This window comes from Hylobates moloch, unplaced genomic scaffold, assembly GCF_009828535.3.
Source record: "Hylobates moloch isolate HMO894 unplaced genomic scaffold, HMol_V3 SCAFFOLD_11, whole genome shotgun sequence".
In the NCBI taxonomy this organism is placed as follows: Eukaryota; Metazoa; Chordata; class Mammalia; order Primates; family Hylobatidae; genus Hylobates; species Hylobates moloch.
Genome location: NW_026652286.1, coordinates 85,476,516 through 85,499,201, shown reverse-complemented (window position 1 = coordinate 85,499,201; position 22,686 = coordinate 85,476,516).

Sequence of the window (22,686 nt, the reverse complement as noted above, 5' to 3'; positions counted from 1 at the left end):
ACTTGGATAGTTGTAACTGACATGAAAAAAATAGGATAGACACCAACGGTGTTATGGACACAGAATCAAAAACCTCTGGGAGCTGACTGAAGGAGGTGGAAGAGATACAGAAGAAGCCAGACTCTTAGAAGTGGAAGGAAGAGGGATGAGGGGACAGGCTGTGACCAAAGCCAAAGGGGCCGAACCCCATGATTTTCTTGTTTGCTGTCCTGACAGGAGGCAAATTCAGGGACATGCCCGGCATCTTTGGAGGCTCCTAGGTCCCCTTTTAACCATTGTTGAGTGAAACCTTGGTCCTCTGCCTGCAAGATCTGTTTCAAAATTCTGGTGAAAGGAGCTGGAGATCCTTGCCTCAAAATAGAGAAGTTTGTCAGGGGAACTGGCTGCCAAGCAGAGACTTCCTTTCTTCCACACTGGAAGCCAGTGGTGGTGGATGTTGCTATTAATGGTCCCCGGGATTTGAGGGGACTATACTCTCCTGGTATTTTAGCGTCTATGTCTGGATCGAAGCTGTGCTGACTCTGAGGGGAGTAAAAGCGGACAGACCAAGAAGGCCTGACTTTATCCACAGTAGAACATATTAGGCGAGACCCTGGAGGACGTCTTAAGACAATTTAGAATGCATATCCCATGTGCTGTGAGATTTCATCCTTGCAGATGTGGTGAATGAAGAATAAAAATCTCCTTACTATGGCCTAGGAAACCTACCTGTTCTGACCCCCGCCTACTGCCCACCCTCACCCTTGCTCAAAAAGAGGGGCGTATTCAGCCCTGAGGGCTTGCCCCCACTGTACGTATTCACTTCCTGCAAACCTAACCTTCTCGTTCTGTCAGTCGTGGCTCTCATGTCAGCTCAGATAAGCCTTCCCCAACCACTCAGACTGATGCTGTCCTCCATGCACTGCCCACCTCCATCACTCTCAGTATACGTCCCTAACTTATTTAATTTCATATTATTTTACTGCTTAAATTGTCTATCTCACCCAAGAGAATAAGCTCTGAGAGAACAAGGGACACTGCTGTCACCCTTGACACATTTCTGCAGCGCCTAGAGCATTTCTTGGCCATTGTAGGTGCTCAGTAAACACTTATGGGATGAAGGAGATAAGCTGCCACATGAAGGAGGATCAGGTATATCTCGCCTCTATCTTTTTCTCACCTTGCACCTGTCTTCATGCCCGCTTTTCAAACAGGATCGCAATGGGAATTCCACTCTTCTGAGGATGACAAAACATGAATTGCCACCTCCCTAGTCCACTCCTCCCTAGCAGTGCTCCTCCCTTCCACCTATGATCAGGCAGGAAGTGTGGGTGACTTTTGGAAATGCACCTATGCCACGTGTAGGAAAGGTGTTCTCAGACGACTGCTCAACAGACAGGACAATGGGGCCCGGCGGGAAGTAGGTCCGTTGCAGAATGAGGGTAAGTCCATCTGTGCGTTTCAACGCGAACCAGGCGGCATGTCATTGTATGCAAATCAAGTGCCGGCTCTGTCGAGTCCACACCAGTTCTCCGCGTTGCCCTAGAGGCCCCAGAGCCTCTGTCACTCCCCACTCTGGGCACGGGAGGACTAAGAGCCAGCATGACGGCAGGTGCATGCCGGGAGTCTAATCAGCATTCAGCTTAGGCAGCATAGGGGCCTCATTAGTTTTAATGAATTAGCACTTTGGAAAAGGAGGGGATGATGTTACAGCTAGTGAGTGGGTATCAGCTGCCTTCATTTATGCCCGAGTGGAGAGTGATCTTCCTTTCATTTTTCTGCCTCCTCCCAGGTGTGGAAGCCTGAAACTTCTCTAAATGCTGGAATCAAAGGCCTCTGCTTTTTCTTCCGTAACCCATTCTCTGAGCTGTTTATAGACCAAAATCACAGCAATTTTTGAGTCAATGCAAGATGAAATTATCCCAGCTGGAAACACTAATGTCTGGTGTGGAACCCAGAGTTGCTAGTGACCCCAACACCCAGTGCAGCTCTGTCTGTACTCCTGCCACCCCAATCCTGACCCTGTAAGCCAGGCTTGACCACCCTTGTCAGCAATATGGACAAAAAATTCATCTGTGACAAAAGTGCCTGAGGGGGAAGAAATCAAGAATTGGTGAAAGTAAAGGATTCTTTATCTGTAAACTCATGTTCCTTTCAAAATATGTGGTTCCACTGCAGGTGGGAAGTTGTTGCTGCATTGTGAAAGCAATTTTGCTAAAGAAAAAAGAGGAGACTGCCAGAAACAGAGTCAGTCCAAGGGAAGGCTAGGCAGAGACAGACCCACAGCAGACAGAAAGGAACAAAGAGGTCTAAAATACGCACGGACAGGCAGCCAGTGGCTTCAAGAGACATTCATCAAGACAGCCACGCACTTCCATCGGGGAGGAGTCCTGAGGAGCCACTAATTTTGCCTGAGAGAACTGTTCTTCCCCGTTTCCTGCAGAAATGCTGCAATTTTTTGATGGAAACAGAGCCTGAGTAACATCTAATTTCTGATACTGAATGAAAATGTGATCTGATGGCTGTGAATAATCAGAGCTGCAAAATGAAGGGGGTTAGACCCAGATCAGTGACCAAGGGGGATATTATTCCTGTTTCTTTGGATTCCCTGTAGATTAACGGCCTTGTCACACTGCCTGGTTCAAATTCAGCTCTGTAACTCATTAGCTGAGTGACCCTGGACAAGTGATTTAACTTTTCTCTAACAGATTTCCTTATCTATAAAATGAGGATAATAATAGTATCTACTGTACAGGCTCTTGTGAAAAATGAAATAACAAAAGTGCTTAGAACAGTGCCTGACACACATTAACTTTATTATTATTATCCATATTGTGCCTGCTATTATTGTTATTGCTATTCTTTGCCTAATCTGGGGGATTCACATGGAGCCAATTTCTATTTCGAGACCCCAGCTGTTAGCATTCATCACTTCTGAGGCTGTTTAGAGTGGTATTGCTAACCACCCCAATCCTTCAGCCACTGGAGGGACGGGGATGGGCCCCCACTATTTATAGCTGGGGAGGAGCCTCTTAACATTTCTATTTTAGAATATCATTATGTTCTGGTGAACTGGAATTGTGATGAAAGGAGTTTGGATAAGAAGCAAATTGGTAAGTGAGCTGGAAACTGGGTTGTCTAAATCTTAACAGTGTTAAATTTAACTTAACGCAAGTTCTAGATTCAGAAAGGGAGGAGATTAACAACCCTTGAGAACCAATATATGAGCCAGACACTATGCTAGGTTATTTCACATATATTACTGGATTTAATGCTCATATTAAAGCTTTCATGTAGTTATCATTGTTGTCCTTTTACAAATAAATTAGCTGAGGTTCATAAGGGTCAAGTTGCTTATCCTAGGTCACAAAGCATAGTGAAATGTATGTGGTATACGAAGGTGGTTAATATTTTGGTTATTCAATCAGATGGCACACAATGAATATAGTAATATTGTGGCTAAAGAACCCAAGAGATGAGTGTGGATTATGCTTGTGGACTTCTTTAAGGATGTCTCTGTCACTTCAAGATTCAGTATACGCCTTTTACCTTAACTACAGAAATTACAAATATATGAGAAGAGGAAGCCAACAAGAAGCCAATTGGCTCAAAAAAAAGACAAACATTTCTGTGGACCAGAACCAGAAGAAAACACAAGGAGGTTGCTGATTCTGGGGCTGGAAACTGACACTAATGAGATGGGGGACCAGATGAGTTTCACTATTTGAATTATGGGGCTGACTTGGGTGATTGTCCCCCTTGATGCAAAGAGGCTGAAAAAGCAACCATTGGTTAGTTGCTTGGGGGATGGTTGCAGTGTCTATCAAACCTGAGTGTGCATCAGAATCACCAGGAGGTGATTCTGTTAAGATACAAATTGCTGGACCCTGTCTCCAGAGTGTATGATTCAGTAGGTCCAGAATAAATATTTGCATTTCCAACTGGTTTCCAGGGAGCTGATGCTACTGCTCTAGGAACACATTTAATAGGAAGCTGTGGACTGAGGAGCTGGAAGAAAATGGACATAGCCTTGTAAGCAGGTACAGCATTGTGCCCCCCACTGGCTTCATGTCTGGATCTGCAATATCCTCAGTATCACTACAGAGCCAGCAATATTATTATTCAACCCTGGTTCTGTACTTGGGTCCCAGGAGATAAAGTTGGGGAAAACAGTAAACTACTAGATAGCAAAGGAGAAAAGTAAGACACAAAACAAAACAGAAACTTCCCACTAAAAAAAATGATCCCTGGAAAGTAAAATTTTAAAATACGTGAATGATTCTAATAATAAGAAAAAAAACCAACAAAATAAGCAATCAGAACATGAATTAACTCCAAATTAAACTAATTACATGGATCTGTCTAACAAAGCTTTAAAAAGAAATATGCTTAGAATCTTCACAGATAAAAGAAGTAACATTTATTAAAAATGAACAAATGTTATGAAATAAATTAGGCAGAAGTGGAAAAAGAAGGGAAGGCTATGAAAAAGAACTTAAGAATCTTACAAATGGGCCAGGCACGGTGGCTCAAGCTTGTAATCCCAGCACTTTGGGAGGCCAAGGCGGGCGGATCACGAGGTCAGGAGATCAAGACCACAGTGAAACCCCGACTCTACTAAAAAATACAAAAAATTAGCCGGGCGTGGTGGCGGGCGCCTGTAGTCCCAGCTACTCAGAGAGGCTGAGGCAGGAGAATGGCGTGAACCCGGGAGGCAGAGCTTGCAGTGAGCTGAGATTGCACCACTGCACTCCAGCCTGGGCAACAGAGCAAGACTCCATCTTTAAAGAAAGACATGAATCCTCAATTAAAAGATTTTGATATGAGCAGAATAAAGTAAAACACATTAGAAAATTAATTTTAACCTCAACAATTTAAGTTAAATTTTAGTTAAATATAGAACATGAAAGATGAAGAAAAATAATAAGTCTATTGGAAAATAGGATTCTATTCAATAAGGAACAAAATTAAACTAACAACAGTTATCTCATTACTAATTATAGAGAAAGAAAAACAATGGAATAATATCTTCAAAGTGCTAAGGCAAATTGACCATCAACTTAAAATTTTATATCCAGCTAAACTATCATTCTTTAAGCAAAAGCTAAAAGAATGTACCAACCATTATTTCCATAATAATACAGAAATTATTAAAGAAAAAAGGAGAAGAATCCAGAGAGAAGATCTAGAATACTAGAAAAGATAGTAAGCACAGAAAAAAATAGTATGGCAATTAATCTAATTAACCATTAACTATTTTAAAACAAAACACAGTTTTGTACTGAAAAAAGGGTAAAATCAAATCTATAGACCAAAGTCTGTGATCTTTTTCTGTAGAGGGCCAGACAGTAAATATGTTAGGCTTTTGGTCATGTAGTTTCTGTCACAACTGCTTAACTCTGCCATTGTAGAGTGAAAGCAACCATTGACAATACATAAATCAGTGGATGTGGCTGTGTTTCAGTGCAACTTTATTTACAAAAACAGATTGTCAGCCAGATTTGGCTGGAGGATTGTGCTTTGTCCAGCCCTGCTCTAGATGACAATAACAAGATGCAAGAAGGGGTGTGTTTAGTAAGTTGCTAAATATTTTACTGTCCTAGACATGTTTAGAGAGTAGAAATATTAAATAACTTAGATATGTTTTAAAATGTATAAATAAACATGCTTGTTAAAAAAAAGAAAAGTTAGTTAATCACTAAAAATTAAAAGTATATCGCTTCCAAGTTACCAGATGGGAAAAAAAGGAATATCAACAGATACTAGTGAAAGCAAAAAATATGAGGCCATATAAATAATCATTCTCTGTGTTTTACCTGTCCCAGGTAATTTGAGTTGGTAAAACATATTAGAAAGAAGATTCATCATTTGGTACCCACCTGTGACTTACCAAGAAGCCTGGTTAGACTGAAAGAAGCAAGCATTACTTGGTAAATAGATCTTTTAAGGTTTTTGTTGTTGTTGTTGTTGTTGTTATTGTTGTTGTTCAGATAAGAGGCATCCTGGCTAATACTCAGCAAGAGACAGAATCTTATATGAACCAGGAGTTCAGCCAATCATTCAACACTTATTAGCTGCCTATATAACATAATACAAGGTGATATGTTAGGCACTGAGCATAAAAAATAAAAATCATGGCCTCTTCCCTCAAGAAGCTCATAGTATAAAGGTGAGGGTTTAAAGGGGTTAATTGCTGCTAATTGCTAATTGCTCTGAGAGCAAAATTCAGTAGCCAACGGATAACCTCTCCTCACTAGAATTCCTCCCAACTCCGGGGGTCCAATACACCTCCCAGGGAGACTTTTTCTTTATTTACCATTCTCCTGGTTTCTCTTCCTCTCTCCAGTAGGAAGATATTGAAGTGGTTTGGCTGTGGAGCTGAGGTCAACAAAGCCAGAGAAAGGCCAAAGATTTAAATGTATCAGGAGGGACTAAAAGAAAAAAATATCCTGATAATGCTATATCCCTTGCAGCTCACAGACTCTCCAGGATCTTGACTGTGCAGCCCTCTCTGCCTGGAATGCGCTTGTCTTCTTTCCTGGTTAAACACTACCCATCCTTGATGTTTCAGCTGAGATGTTATCTCCTGGAGAAACCTTCCCCTAACCCTCAAACCAGGTTAGGTGCCTGTCCAGTCTGCTCATATCACATTTCTTGTATTCTGGTCTGTCTCATCTCTTGGATCAGACTGTCAGCTCCTCAAAGCCTTTTCTGTCACTCTCCTTTTCACTTCTCCCCTTCGCAAAATCACATATGTCTCCCAGAATGGACCAACTTGAGGATTTTTGAACACTAAAAATTCTCCTTCTCATGGGACTCCCCTGCCCTCACCCACTACCACAGATATTGGATGATTCCTATTCCCCTCCTAGGACTCAGCCCAGACAGTGCATCCTACATGAGGTCCCACCATCACTACCCCCTGTTGACCACACAAACTAAGACTGGATTGGGTGCCAGTCATCAATGCTCCCAGAGCACCCAGCACTTCCTTACCTTGATACCTAACGCATTTCATTAAGAATGGTTTATTTCCTTGCCTTTCCCTCACATTAAACTCCATGAGGGCGGGATTTTTTTGGTTCACCGTTGTATCCCAGTGAATCATTCAAGATTCACTCTTGTGTGAGGTAACTGTGGAAACTTTGGGGTAACAAGAAAAACTAATGACATAGATGGTTTGTGTGGTAAGAACAACAACAATAACAACAACAACAACAACAACAACAAAAACCTTAAAAGATCTATTCACCAAGTAATGCTTGCTTCTTTCAGTCTAACCAGGCTTCTTGGTAAGTCACAGGTGGGTACCAAATGATCAATCTTCTTCCTGATATGTTTTACCCAGAATAATTGATGTTCAAGTGAATGAGTGACAAAGAGAAGCATTAAGTCATAACTCATGGGGGGGGTGGGGGGAAAGAAATAATTTTTGCCTTTCAGAAGTTGAGTTGGTTTAGAGATCTAAAATTCAGGTAAATGAAATAAAGAAAACATCACACAATAGATACTAATTGTATACATGTTACACCAGGTTGGCAGACAGAGTTGATGTGAGCTAGACTCAAGTAATTGGAGACTTCATGGTAAAGGTGAGTTCTGGAGGAAGGGCAGGATTTAGACCGAGAAGGTGGAATGAATGGCTTGTAGCTATTATTTGGATGTGCTAGAGAAGACAAAGCTGGGGCCAAGATGCAGCCAGTCCTCCAGAGTTAGCATGGAAATACTCACTCTTCAGTAAGCATTTTGAACATAAGCTGTCATGGTAATTAACTATCAATCCTGACAAATATGCATATATTTTTGCATGTGCTTTTCTGTCTGATTCACTCTTGTGTGAGTTAATTGTGGAAACTTTGGGGTAACAAGAAAAACTAATGACATAGATGGTTTGTGTGGTAAGAACTCTTGGAAACCTATTTGCCTGTATACGAGGCACATAGAGGCTTCCAGAGAGAGATAGCTATGAGGTTCAGAGTCTTCACCATAACTAGCTCTGTGGGTTGTACTCACTGATTTATTTTTGGCAGTCTCTCTGCCTGCCATGGGTATTTCTTTATTATTAGCAGATTCATCCACTTCATAGATGTGTCTTCTGATATTTTAAGCAGTCAGTAAAATGAAAGACTGTTATTATGTGGGCTGGTCTTATGAGGCAGTTCTAGAGGAAGAAAAGCCCCTCCCATGTCCCTGATGCTGTCTGGGGAAGGTTTAGTGTTATTGGCTGGCTGTAGATGTAACTAAAAATGGGCCCCGGGGACCCCTCTGGGAGGAGGCTGAGCACTGGATTCTAAGTCCTTGCACCAAACCATAAAGCAAAGGAGAGCATCTCATTTGCTGTGTTTTCCCCACCATCCCTAACGAGCTTAGGGCTGACACCTTGAAGGTACCTAATAATGTTTAATGAATTGAATTGGCAGTTTTAGGGCAGGCAGGCTAAAGCTGCCAATGCAGCCATTTTCAGCTTTTGAGCAGAGAGTGACTACCAAAGTTGACCTGTGTTGTCTGAAGATCAGAAACCTTGACTCCCTTTATCCCCACAACCCCTTCCCTAAAATGACATGTAATCACCAACATAGAGCTTTTTGGTGGAGGGGCAGGGAAGGAAGAGGGTCAAATGTCTGTGAAAGCGTTAAGCTCTTCATGTTATCTGTAAATGGGCCTTTTACTTTTTCTCCATTTGTTTGTACCTGCAATCTTGTGTAGGAATTTTGATCAGTCTCTCTTGATCGCTAAGTCTTATTTGCTTGTTTGAGTTGACTTTTCTGTAGCCTTTGATGCTATTACTAACTGCAGTCTAATTTCAAGTGAGTCTCCCCTCTGGCTTAGCAGATGTTTACCTCACCTTGCAAGTGCTCCCTCACGCGTCCCTCTTGACATCATTGCCAACTTCAAGTCTCTAAGCTCACATACCTGCCCCAAAGTAGAGGTGACTTCACCTCCTTCTTTACTAAGAAGGCTGAGGCCACCATGTCTAGGCTCTTCTCTTCCATTTTTATGCATTCCCATCTCTATTTTCATGCTTTTGTCTTGTCTAAAAAGAGTAGTTTCTTCTAACTTTCATGGCTAAACATCCTTAGCTGTGCTCGCCCTTCCTTCTCTTGTTGCCTCTGAGATGGTTTCATCAGACATTCTCCCCACAATATCTCCTGTCTCCACTTTCTCCTTCCTGTGTGTCTGCCAAGATATTCAGGTTATGCCTACTGGAAGGTAAAGCAAAATAAAGAACTCAAACATACAAACAAAAGACCTCTGCCTTGACCCTGCCTTCCCTTTGTCTTTCATTCTTTCTTATGCTTTTCTATCTCAAATTACCAGTCAACTCACTAAGCCTCTATGTCCTCACCACCAGCGAACTTTTCCCACTTGTTATCTGATTTCTGTTTCACTGCTCTAGAGAAAGTGCTCTCTGCAGAATCACTGGTACTTTTATATTTATCATTTCTAACTAACCACTTTCTATTTGGCTCCTCTTGGACATCTGGATGTCATAGCCATAATGTTAATCTGGGTGAGGGTAGTCTTCCCTTCCTTTGACTTTAAAGACCCCCACTATCTTCTTAATCCAATGAAGCCTGCCCATGATTCACTAATTCATGGATACTAGAGTCAATATGATTACCAATGACTTGCTAATTGCCAAGTTTAATGAATGAACTTAGTTCTTACCTCACTGGGTCTTTCTACTACACTTGGCTGGTTGGTCTCTCTAGCCTTGGTGAAACTCTGCTCTTTGCACCTCTTTGCTTATTAGCCTTTTATTCCTTGGTTGTTCTGCATCTGTCTCCTTTTGATCCTTTTCCCAGCCTCCTCTCTGAAGTTCAGTCCTGGGCCCTCACTTTATATGCTCTTGAATGGTGATCTCACCTGCTCAAACTCTAACAGGTAACCCCCAAATCAGCATCCTTGAGCCAAGCCTCTCTCCTGAACTTCCTTCTAGACATCTTCTCCTGCCAGCCTCCTAGGCTCCCCAACACTTCAAGTAAGGACTTCACGTTTTCTCTTCCAAACGTGCCCCTCCTCGCTTTCCTCTCTCAGTGACTGGCTCTCCCATCCATGCAGGCTCCGAGTCAGAAGCTCCCACATCTTCATCTCCTTTCCCTTGCCTCTATTTGTTATCAGTTACTAGTCCTGCCAATGTACCTATTAAGAATTTCTCAAAATTCTTCCTTCCATTCCTCCCTGGAACTTCTGCCCCAGTTTGGACCCTCATCATTTCTTGCCTGGATTCCCAATAGGTTCTCCCTGCCCCTAGGCCTTTCCTTCTCAAATCAATCCTCCTCAGAGCAGGAAGATCTATTTTTAAAACACGAATCTAACCCTGTTATTCTCCTGCTTTAATCACTTAGATAAAATCCAAGCTGTTTAACATGTTGTAAAGGGCCCTGCATGGTCTCCCCCTGCCAACCCCTTGACACTCACCTCCCACCCTGGCCTCCTCTAACCATCATTCTCAGTGACATGGAACTGCTTGCAGCCACCCCTGTTCCACTTCCCACATACCCTCTGCCACTGCCTGTGTCTCCACCTTTGCCCACACTGATCCTACTACCTGGAGTGTGAAGCCTTATCCCACCATGCCATTGGCTGGATGAACCTTTCTGAATACCTGGAGCATGTCTCCAGTACTGCACTTCCACAGTGTTTGATGGTTGTTGCTTATTTTTCCGTTTCCCCAAATGCACATCGAGTTTCCCCCAAAAGGAAACTTAGCATTTCTAGACAGGTTTTGCCCAGCCTAGAAATCTATCTGCCGGTAACAGACAACTTAAGGAACATATTGTTAGAAGGCATAGCTATCCTACCTGGTACCCATCTTCCTTCCTTTTTCCCCCCATTAATAAATATGCATTATATCCTTATATGTGCTTTGCTGAACATTGAAAATCGATGATGGACAGGGCCTTTCACCTTATCTGGACTTGGTAGTCCTAGTCTATTAGCTGTTCTGTAATTCAACAGCTATCCAAATACATTCATATTTTCTGCTATCATCTTCTGAGATGATAAATTCCATAAATTATTACCCATTATGTGAAGTAGGAAGGAATCTCATATAGTAGTTCAGATTTAGAAATATTATAGTTGAAACCTGGCTCTCCCTACACACTAGATATTTGACTTTGGTCTAATTACTTTACTTAAGTGAACTTTAGTTTCCTTATAAGCAAAAGGGAGAGAATAAGGATACCTAATTCCTAAAATGTGTACGGGTATCCTATGTGATAATATTTGTAAGCACCTCTAAAAGCAGTGATGGCACATTGTAAGTTCTCAATAGGTGATAACTCTTGTTATTATTACACAAGTATCAAAGAGTGTCTGTGGGAAAAGTCACAGGAATTAAGACCTTAGGTAAATCACTGAAACTCCCTTGGCTTTGGTTTCTTCCTGTGTAAAGTAAGGGGAAGGTAGATGTGATCACCATTACCTTCTCACTGAACACTCTTCCTAGAGAAGCAACCAACCCACAACTCTCTGGAGCAGCTCTCTGTGCCTTGAGATGCTGCTCACCTTGACCAAAACTGATGGGAACAGAGAGGGACACTTCACTCCAGTTGAGTCAATCCGAGTCTGTTCCCAGAAGTGTGGGACTTGGATACTGAGACACTGACTCGGATGATGAAGGGAACATGGAAAGCATGGAATTGAGTTGGAAGTCAAAGCCAAGGTCAGAAAACATAAGTCTATGTTGTGGGAAAACCATGTAGTATACAGAGAAAAAGTAAGTCTGAAAGCAGAGAGCAGAAGAGAGGGGAGCAAATGGGAAAGAGAACATTCTGCCCTGTGGGATTAAACAATTTCAACACCTGAGATTCCAGTTTTGGTCCCTTGATTTCTGGCAAAGCCTTGTGCCCTATCTTTGTATGTCAATGAAATGGACTGTGTCTGTATATTAAGCCCCTTTAAAAACTAGCTTGTGTGGGTCCACGTCCTCCAGCAAGGTTCCTTTCCACCTCTGAAAACCACACACTAGAGTTTTATTCGCTCCTTTCGGTGTCTTATTTCAGAATTTGGTAAAGGAATATTATGGTAACCTCATTTAGGGTTTTTTTTTTTCTATATGGATTTAGGTTGTAGGAATTTTGAAATGTTTAAGTTTTTCTTCAAGTGGCAGTTTTTTCCTCCTCCCTCCATGTTTCTTTTTAGTGGAAATTATCCCCTTCCTTGTGTTTTCTCCCTTAAAAAGAAAAAAAAAATCTGAATTATCACACAATTTTTAAGTTTAAGGGAACACTAATTCTTTGTATGGTTTCAGGTACCCACTATTTTGCTGATCCTTCAGGCTATAGCAAGCAGACATTGAGCTCAGAAATAATCTTTGGTGAATGTAAGTTGCTTCGTGGAATTGGCTCCAAATCCTTCCATTTATTTAAATGTCTAGAATTTTTATTCCTAAACATTGCCTATCTTAAAACAGACCCATCACTTTTTTTTAACCACTCTCTTGAGTTGGTTGCACTTGGAAGCATTAGCCATCAGCAAGAATGTGTCAGAGAGCATTAAGGGAAAGCACAGTGGAGCCCTGGGGTGGGCACTGCTCTGGGGATATTTTTGCTGTACTACCCACAGGTAGGTCCATGGTAGACACAAGTGGCTACTTAAATGTAAGCTAATTAAAATTAAGTTAAATTAAACATTCCATTTTTCATTTCTGCTGGCCACTTTTCAAATCCTCAATAACCACATGTGGCTACTATATTAGTGCAGATATAGGTTTTTTCCATCATTGCAGAAATTGCCATTGGACAAGGCTGCTTGACGGGACCCAGTATCCAGTTTAGGGAAGCCTGCACAGCCAATAAATCCAGAAGACCTTGAGAGGGTTTCCTGAATAGAAGCAAGAAAGATGGTAGCCCTCAGAAAAGGTGATATTTGAAGACAACTGCAGGTGGCAGTGGCCCAATCAGTAAGCTGGACTTTGGGGACAGGACTGCAGCTCCTGGGGCAGAATAGTGTGTTAATTGATATAGAAAGACTGGGCTTGGCTGTGGGACAGACAAAAGCTCCCAAACTCAGTAGCTTAAACACATCGAAGGTTTATTTCTCTCTCAGGGAGTCCAGTGAGGGTGGGATGACCCTTTTCAAACCTTGCAGGGGAATTAGGAGATAGTGCACACTCTTAACCGTCTTGACTCAGAAGTGAAAACCTTTCCTTTAGCTCACCGTGTATTTGTGAAAGCTAATCACAGGGCCCCAACTCATCAAGAGAGAGGCTGGCAGATGTAAAGGAGCATCCGTATATGTATGTGTGTGTGTGTGTATATATATTTTATTATATTATATATAAGCACTAACTATCTCTACAACTAGAAAGAGCAAGGTAGTTTCCTTGCCCTATGAGGAATTTTGTTCCAGAAGTTAATAAAGGCAAGGACTCTCAACTGTGAATTCCTTGAGGACTGAGACTGTACTAGCACTTATATGGCACCCAACAGACCAGGGTGCTTAATAAGCAAATGCTAACACAGATACCAGAGTTGGGGCCCAGGATGGCCATTGGATCTCACAAAGAGGGCTGACTATATACTGAGGCCGAGGAGGTTGAACTAGAACTCCTTAAAACTCCTCAGATTACAGATGTAATTGGTCCTAAAAGCAGGACTGAGATGACGGTTCAGGCCTTGGTTATGGGGAGAGGGAGACTGAAGGAGTTGAGAACCCAGCAAGACTGTTGGGTTTTGCCCATCCACACAGATGTCTAAGGTTTCCCTGTAGTCTAATCTCTTTGGCTTGGTACTTTACTCCTGGAAATAATTTAATGTCAACTGCAAACATCGAGATTTTATTGGAAATGCCCTTATCAAGGTCATAGGTAAAGACCTAGCCCTGATCCTTTATGTTTATCTCCCTGGAGAAGTGGCTATCCATTTATCCTTATCCTTTATTTCTGTTTCTGAGCCCATTCCTTGCTCCTGACAAAACCACTTTCCTCCTGTACTCATCATGCCCTGATTTCTTATAGTGTTTGAAATGGAATCTTTCCAAAAGGCTTATTGAAAGTCTGAGTAGATTACATCCACCAGTTCCTTTATCTACATGGCTATTTATTCCCTTCTAGAACATCTATAAATAAACATTGGCTCAGTCCCAAAGTTCCATCCTTGGGGCTCATTCCTGTCCCTTCATTCTCTCACTTGAGGATCATATCTACTGTTAAAGCCTTAACTGCCTCTTCTCCAGGGATCATCTCTACAGCCCTGCCCTCTATCAAGAGCTCCAATTTTGCATCTGTAACTGACGACTTCATCTCTAAATGGCTAAAACTGAGCATAACACCTCCCTCCAAAACTCACTCCCCCTCTTGGTTCTCCTATTTCTGTCTATTGTTTCATCAACCTTCTAGTCACTCAGGCTTAACACTATGATTCAGCTCTGACTCCTCACTCTCCTTTTCCATCCTCCCATCCCAAAATTAGTCATCAAGTCCCGTGCGTCCTTTGTCATTTCTCTCAGATCTTTTTCTTCCTTTCCTTTTTGCACTGTCACTACTCAAATTGAAGTCCCTGTGGCTTTATTCTTGGACTATTGCAGGAGCCAACCTGCTAGGTTTTCTCTTCCACCAATTCATCTTACATTAATTCACACTAAGCCATTGGATTTAGAGACATCTAGACCTGTATTCAAATCCTAGCACTATTATTTATAAGCTGTGTGACCTTGGCCAAGTTACTTTACCTCTCTTAATCTCACTTTCTCTCTTGAATACAATGAATAATAATTAAGAAATCAGTAAGTGCTAGCTATTATTACTATATTCTAGGCATTGTCCAAGATGTGGTAGATATTATCTCATTCACTCTCCCACAATAACCTTATGAGGTAGCTATTATAATTATTCTTAGTTTACAAATTAGAAAGCTCAAAAAATTCAAATAATTTGTCCAAGGTTACATAGCTAGTAAGTATCAGAGCTAGTATTGAACTCCAGGCAGTTTGATTCCACTATACCTAGTCTATACCTAATTACTCTGCTATCCTGCCTCCTAACATAGTAGTTACTCAATAAATGTTCATTATACTAATAATCAACATCCTTAAATGCAGATGTCATCATTTTGCTAAAAGTCTCCAGTGGTCATACTTTGTAGAATAAAGTCTATTAAGTTAAAAACAGCATTAGAACATCTACTACCTAAAACATTTCAGTTCCTTCCCATTATGACTATGTTTTTTAAAAATCCATGATATACTTCTGGTTCTGATGGACTATTATGTATTAGGCTAACACTCCCAGTTGAGAAGTATAAACCTGCATAAAATTATAAAATGGCTATGTGGAGTATAAGAGACCACTCAAGGCAGCCAGGACATTAAGGGTTAGAAATCTGAAGAGATAACTTTATAATGTTAAATGCATGTAGTAGAAAAGAAAGGCTGAATGTCAATTACTTAAGTGTCCCTTTCAGAAGCCTCAAAAAAAGAACAATAATTAATCTCAAGGAAAGTTAAAGGAAAAAAATAAAAAGCAGAAATCAATAGATAGAAAACAAATGTACAATAAAAAATAAATAAAGCCAAACTTTGAGTCTTTGAAAAGCCTAAGAAAATTTATAAAGCTCTAGCTGGACTGATCAGGAAAGTAGGAGAAGAACAAATAACCTATATTAGAAATAAAAAAGGAGTAATCACTACAAACCCTATAGATATTACAAAGACAATAAGATGAGGTTATGAATGACTTTAACTAAAAAATTTAAAAACCTAGATGAAATGGACAAATTCCTAGAAAAAAAGCACAATTTACCAAAACTGGCATTAAAAAATAGGAAATCTGAACTGTTACATACTGCTAAAAATTAATTATTTTAAACTTTCTGCAAACAACACTCTGGACCCAAATGACTTCGCTGGTAAATTATTTCAAAATTTTAGCAAAACAAACTCTGCCAATCTTAAATAAGCTCTTTCAAAAAATAAAAAAAGAGACATATCTCAACCATTTTATGAGTCCAGCATAACTCTGATGTCAGATTTGGTAAGGATACTACAAGAAAAGAAAATTACAGAGTAATATCTCTCGTGTAGATAGATACAGCTCTAATAAAGAAAAGATAAGAAATCTCAATTCAGAAATATATTTACATAAAGCATAATAAATCATGGTCATGCAGGGTTTATTCTGGAAATTCAAGAATGTTTTAATATTAGGAAGTCAAACAACATAACTATTATATTCATATCATAAAGGGGACATATTATATAATCATCTCAATTTATGTTGAAAAAGCATTTCACAAATTTTGCAATTGTTCATGATAAAAAAAAAAAAAGAAGCTCTTAGGAAACTAGGAATGGAAGGGAACTTGCTTTTCTAATAAAGGCTCTCTTCCAAACTTCAACTTAATGGTGAAATATTGAAACCTTCCTCCTGAGATTAGTAATGAGACAAGAATGTCTGCTATCAGTTTCTCCTCAGCATTATATTAGATATACTAGCAGGTGCAATAATGCCATGAAAAAATAAAAAGGATATGGATTGAAAAGAAAGAAAACTGTCACTATTTACAAATGACAGGATTGCTAGGCATAATATCCAGAAGCATATGCAAATAAATTATCAGAATTGATAAGTAATTTTAGCAAGGTCTTGGCATTTCTATTTAACAGGAGAAAGCAGTTAGGAAATGAAATTCAAGAAAGATGCTATTACAATGGTATTAAAGCTATCAAATAACTTAAAATAAGTGAAACAAATATAAAGAAAACTATAAAACATTACTGAGAAAAAAATAGAAAAACTAAGTAATGGAGGAATGTGACATGTTCTCTTACTGGAAGACTCAATTGTATAAGTTTGTCACTTTTCCTTGAATTGCCCTAGAAGCTTAGTGTGCTTCCAACCAAAATGCCAGCAACATTTCTTATGTGAAGCTCGACAGGCTGATTCTTAAATTTACATGAAAATGCAAAGATTCAAGAATAGCTGAGACAATCTTAACACAGTTGAAGAAGAAGAAAAAGATTAGACATCAAGATTTATTACAAAAGGAATTAAAGGAATATCTTATTCATGGCATGAGCCAAGTCGAATGTAGAGTCCAGGAACAGACCTAAATATATATTGCCCACAGATCTATGGCAAAAACACACTGTTGTGCAGAGGGCAAAAGTATTCTTTTCAATAAAGGGTATTAGATCAATTGGATAAGTATATGGTAAGTGAACCTTGAATTCGATCTCTCACTAAAGGCAAAAACCTACCCAAGAGGGATAATAGACTTCAAGTGAAATGTAAAACAATAAAGCATTTAGAGAGTAACATAGAAGACTGTCTTCATAACCCCAATATGGATGATTTCTTGAGACACACAAAAGAAACTAACCATAAAAAAAGATTAAAATAAATAGCATATTATTAATACTAAGTAATTCTCTATAGCATACACTTACATAAAACAAAAATGCTTTTCCAGAATATTTTTAAAACATCAAAAGAGGAAAGAATGAAAGAATGAATGGTAGGAAGGAAGAAAGGAAGAGAGGGATGAAGGACAAGAGGAAGGAAGAAGGAAAAAAGGGGAGGAAGGAAAGGAAGGAAGGAAGGAAGGGAGGGAGGAAGGGAGAGAAAGGAAGGGAAGGAAAGAAATGGAAAGGAAGAAATAAAAGAAGGAAGGAAGGAAGAAAGAGACAGACACCCTTCTTCTCCAATGGTCAAAAGCTTGAAAAGGCACTTCACTAAAAAGAATATCCAAATGGCCAATAAACACCTGAAAATGTGCTCAACCAATTGGTCATCTGGGATACATAAATTAAAATCATGATAAAATATCACTATACATACAAAATTAAGTAAATTTGTAAAAAAATGGACATCAATTGTTGGTTTGGCATAGATAAGGAATAATATCATATATTCATATGAGTATAAATTGGTACAACCAATTTAGAAAACTTTGTGGCAAAGCTGTCTGTAGTTACATGTATGAGTATCATGACCCAGCAATTCCAGTTCTTGGTGTATAATCACAAAATAAAATAAAATAAAACAAAATAAAATAAAATAAAATAGTGCATATGTATAATACATGACTGTCAGAATGTTGCAATTATCCATTTCCAAAATACTTTCATCTCTCCAAACAGGAACTGTATGCCCATTAAACAATAATTCCCCTTCCTTTTCTGCCCAGCCTCTCTAACCTATTTTCTGCCAAGGATAGGAACTACTTTCTATCTCTATGAATTTGTCTATTTTAGATATTTCATGTAAGTGGACTCATACAATATTTGTCCTTTTGAGTCTGGCTTATTTCACTCAGTATGATGTTTTCAAGCTTCATCCATTTTGTTGCATGGAGCTGTGGTTTTTTCATCTTTTATTGCTGAATAGTATTCCATTGTATGAATATACCATGTTTAATTCATTCATTCTATTGCTGATCAGCGGTTTTTCTCCCAGTTTGAGGGCTGTTACAATGATGTTGCTAGGAACATTCCAGGAGTCTTTTAGTGTTCACACGTTAGGGTGTGCTAACTTTGTGAAAAATAAGTGAATGCTTAGGATTTATGTCCTTTCCTGTAAGTCACACTTCAATTTTTAAAAAGTTTATTTAAAACATAGCAGGCGGAAGCAGGAGGAGAAAAGAATAAAGAAAAAGAAAATCCATAGCATGGCCTATGAGGTCCTGTGAAGTGTGAAGTCTGGCCTTGAACAAACACCTGGCAATCTTGGAACGCTGGTTCAAGAAAAGCCATTTTGGCTCCCTGGTTCTTGGGCCAGGGAATCCTGGAGAAGACACACAGTGCCTTCCTTCCTAGCAAGGTGGGGGTGGATGGAGATGCTGACAGGTAACTTGCCCTCTACATTACCAGTTAGCCAGCAGTGTGGCTTCCCATATCTTTTTGTGATGCCCAGGACAGTATAGGATAAGCAAGACCAGCACAGCACATTTCTAGGGGACCCTTCAAAGCTCCCTCTCCAGGGAGACCCAAGGCTACAGGGTCTTCCATGTTCCTGGTCAGCTGTTGGCCAGCCCTCATCTTGGGGTGGAGTAGGGGCTGGGCACTGGGGAGGGCTCCGCTTATGCCTGCCTTCCCTGGATCCTCCTGGATCACAAAAGAGATGCAAAGTCATCATTCACCTTCATCCTGTTCCTTCCTACCTCCGAATATTCGCACATATTATTCCTGCTGCACAGAATACTTTTTGCCGTACTCTTCCTCTTCCTGCAGAGTCAGTTCTGTCCTCACATCTTTGAGAAAGCTTGCTCCGACCGACATCTTTTACACACTCTCGTCTCATCATGGCACTTACCACAGTTTTAATTTGGAAATCTTTGATTAATTTCTGAGTCTCCCTACAAGCTCCACAAGGGCAGGGACTGTGTTCATTGTTCAAACGCAATAGCTGGCACAGTGCCTGGGGAAAAGTGTGTGCTTAGAACACATGGAATGAATGAAGGATAAATGAATGAATTCTTCCTTCATTGTGAATGAATATAGTGCTCCCCTAAGGTAGCCAACCATTGTATATCCAACTGCTTGACACAAGTCCTCCTTCCTATCTGTTCCTTTAACTTACCTCTGTGTAGGCTGCCCACCTGTACCCCAACACACACACACACACACACACACACACACACACACACACACAGAGTGTGCTTTTACTTGCAGCTTCGTTTAGCTCTTATTTTCTGCAGTGCTTATTGGCACAGGCTAATATCACAATGCGATGGTGGAATCACACGAAGCTTCTGGATGATTTCTCTGCACACCAGTAAAGATGAGCAGGAAAGGGGTCGGGGTCAACTGATTGTTTCTCTAAGACTTGCTACTTGATTTAGCTCCTGTGCACTCACTGACCTGGGTGGTTATTCCTGTTGCTGTGGACCAGGCAGGATGCACCAGGAGCTGTTTCAAGCTACCACCAGGACAGCTAAGTGAAAACTTTAAGCCAGGTATGAGTAATTGGTGTTTCTCTCTGCTCCGCCCTGTCATCAAGCTTCCATCTTGCTGGGGAATGAATTCACTGTTCTGGTTCATGGTTTTGGCATTCCAGTCAATTTCCCACTCATCACATGGCCCAGTGAACCAGGACCTAGAGCCAGGATCCTAGCCTTGATCCCACTCAACCCTCCCACCCATCCAAAACTGATGGGGTTTCTGGAAGCAGAAGCTGGAACATCAAGGATCAGAGGAGCTAACCATGAGGTAATTTATTACTGCTGTTAAAAATGGGGGTGCTGGTGGGGGTGACACTTGCATCATATGTCTTCCTTAGGCCAGTGGCACCTTCTGGAAGCTGTCTAACCGTGAAGTGAAGTGGGCCTCTATACTAGTCAGGGCTCTCCAGAGAGGCAGAAGCAATAGGATGGATGGATGGATGAATAGATAGATAGATAGATAGATAGATAGATAGATAGATAGATAATAGATAGATAGATAGATAGATAGATAGATAGATAGATAGATAGATTGATATGGATGGAGAGACATACATTAGATAGATAGATAGATCCACAGATGTGGATGGATAGATGGATGGAGAGAGAGAGAGAGAGACTGGCTAGCTAGCTAGCTAGATGAATGAATGGATAAATACACAGATGCATAGATACATAGGGGACATGAAAGGGACTTATTAGGGGAATTGGCTTATGTGATTGTGGAGGCTGAGAAGTCTCACATAGACAGCAAGCTGGAGAAACTGATGGTGTAACTCTCAGCCTGAAAATCCAAGGGGCTGTTGATATGAATCCCAGAGTTCCAAAGCCAGAAAAGCTGGAGTTTTTGTATCCAAGTGCAGGAGAAGGGTGTCAACTCCAGAAGTGGGAGAGAGAGTTTGCCCCTCCTCTGCTTTTTTTTCTACCCAGGCCTCAGTGGATTGGATGGTGCCTACCCACATCGGGTGAGGACAGATCTTCCTTACTCAGTCCACTGATCCAAATGCCAGTCTTTCCCAGAAACGCCTGCACAGACACACCCAGAAATAATGCTTTGCCCAGCTATCTGGGCATCCCTCCATCCAGTCAAGTTGACACCTGAAATCAACCATTAGAGCCTCCTCCTCACCTCATCCAGAATGTCAGATATATGTGTGGTCACAATGCTTTGCCCATCCCTTCTAGAAATTGTCTAGCACCATGGTTGGAAAGTTCACCTCTTGAAGCTACACTATATTTCTTTTGCCTCATTTAAATGCTGGCTCTGGCTCTCCCATGCTGGAGGCTGAGAACAGCTTTGACTGTATTCATTCATTCATTGAACAAATGTTTTCTGTGTGAATACTATGGGCCATACCCTGGGCTGAGGAGGTGGTATCATGAGGAAAATGGTCCATGCTTTTTATTTTCAGGTTAATTGACAATAAACAAGCAAATAATTATGAATCGTAGTGAATAAGCTGAGGAAGAAAAATTAGCCACTGTCAGAGAGAGTAACAAGTAGGGGAGGTGAAGGAGGAAAAGGGAGGGGCTGCTTTTGAGTTGGAGGCCAAGGAAGGCCCCTCTACAGAAGGGATACAGGTTGAGTATCCCTTATCTGAAACGCTTGGGACCAGAAGTGTTTCAGATTTCAGATTTTAGAATATTTGTATTATCTGCTTACCAGTTGAATATTCCAAATCTGAAAGTCTGAAATCTGAAACGCTCCAAATGTGCATTTCCTTTAGGTAATATGTCAGTGCTCAAAAAGTTTCAGATTTTGGAGCACTTTGGATTTTAGATTTTTGGATGAGGGATGCTTAATTTCTTTTGAAGCTGGGAAGGAGCCAGATGCCAGACATAAGCAGTATATTGGGAAGAGGGTCTCTGAAGAAAGGAGCAGTATGTGTGAAGTCCCGGGCAGCAGGGGCTCTGCCCAAAGGGCCATGCCTTTTGGCAGAGACATGGTGCCCCCAGTGTACCCTCAGCCTCTGGCTCTTTGACTTCTCACCACTGGGGAACAGGAATCCTTCCTCCACAACAAATGCCTCTTTCTCCTCTGGCAGAAGCCTCATGCCAGCCCATCCAGCCCTGCCAGCAGCATCAGCTGATCACTGGGCAGTTATAATCAACAAAGAGGGAGAGAATTAGAAGCAGGGAAAATTCCCACCAGAGTCACAGAGGTCATCTGGCTTAGGGGACAGGCTGTGGGGAGGACATTCTTTCTGCTTCCATTGTTCCCCACATTCCACATGACTAGGAGTGATACTAATTGCTACCACCACAACTGCTTGCATTCCTGGGGCATTTTACTGTCTGTGAAATGTTGTTATGTGCATGATCCCATGTGGCCCACTCTGCTCCCTAAAACCTTGCATTTTTTTCATCTTTAATTTTTGCTGGTCTGCCCTCCTCTCTCTCCTTTTGCCTGAAAGCTTCTCTGGAGGGAAGGGCAAAGTGGTTTAGAGGCTTGGCAGCGGGGTCGAAGATGGCTTCTACACATCTAGGAAGCCACTGTTGGCTGCCTACATGTTAGCCATTTTTCTTTCTTGCTAAGATAATTCTGATTTTTGTTCAGGTGAAAATGTTCCCAGCCCCAGGGAGTGAATCCTAATTGGTTTAAGCCAGTGGTGGCAATCTGACCCCTGTTGACAGTGATTGGTCCAGGGATGGGCAATAAGACCCTGCTGCGGCCTAGATGTAAGTGAGAGTCTGGGGGGATTCTGAGAAAGATTTTACTATCTGATTATAAGAGAGATCAAGGGGAAAGTTACTTTTTTGCCCCTGCACTTCTCCTTCTTGGTTGAGACACCGATATGTGAAGACATGATGCTTGGAGCTT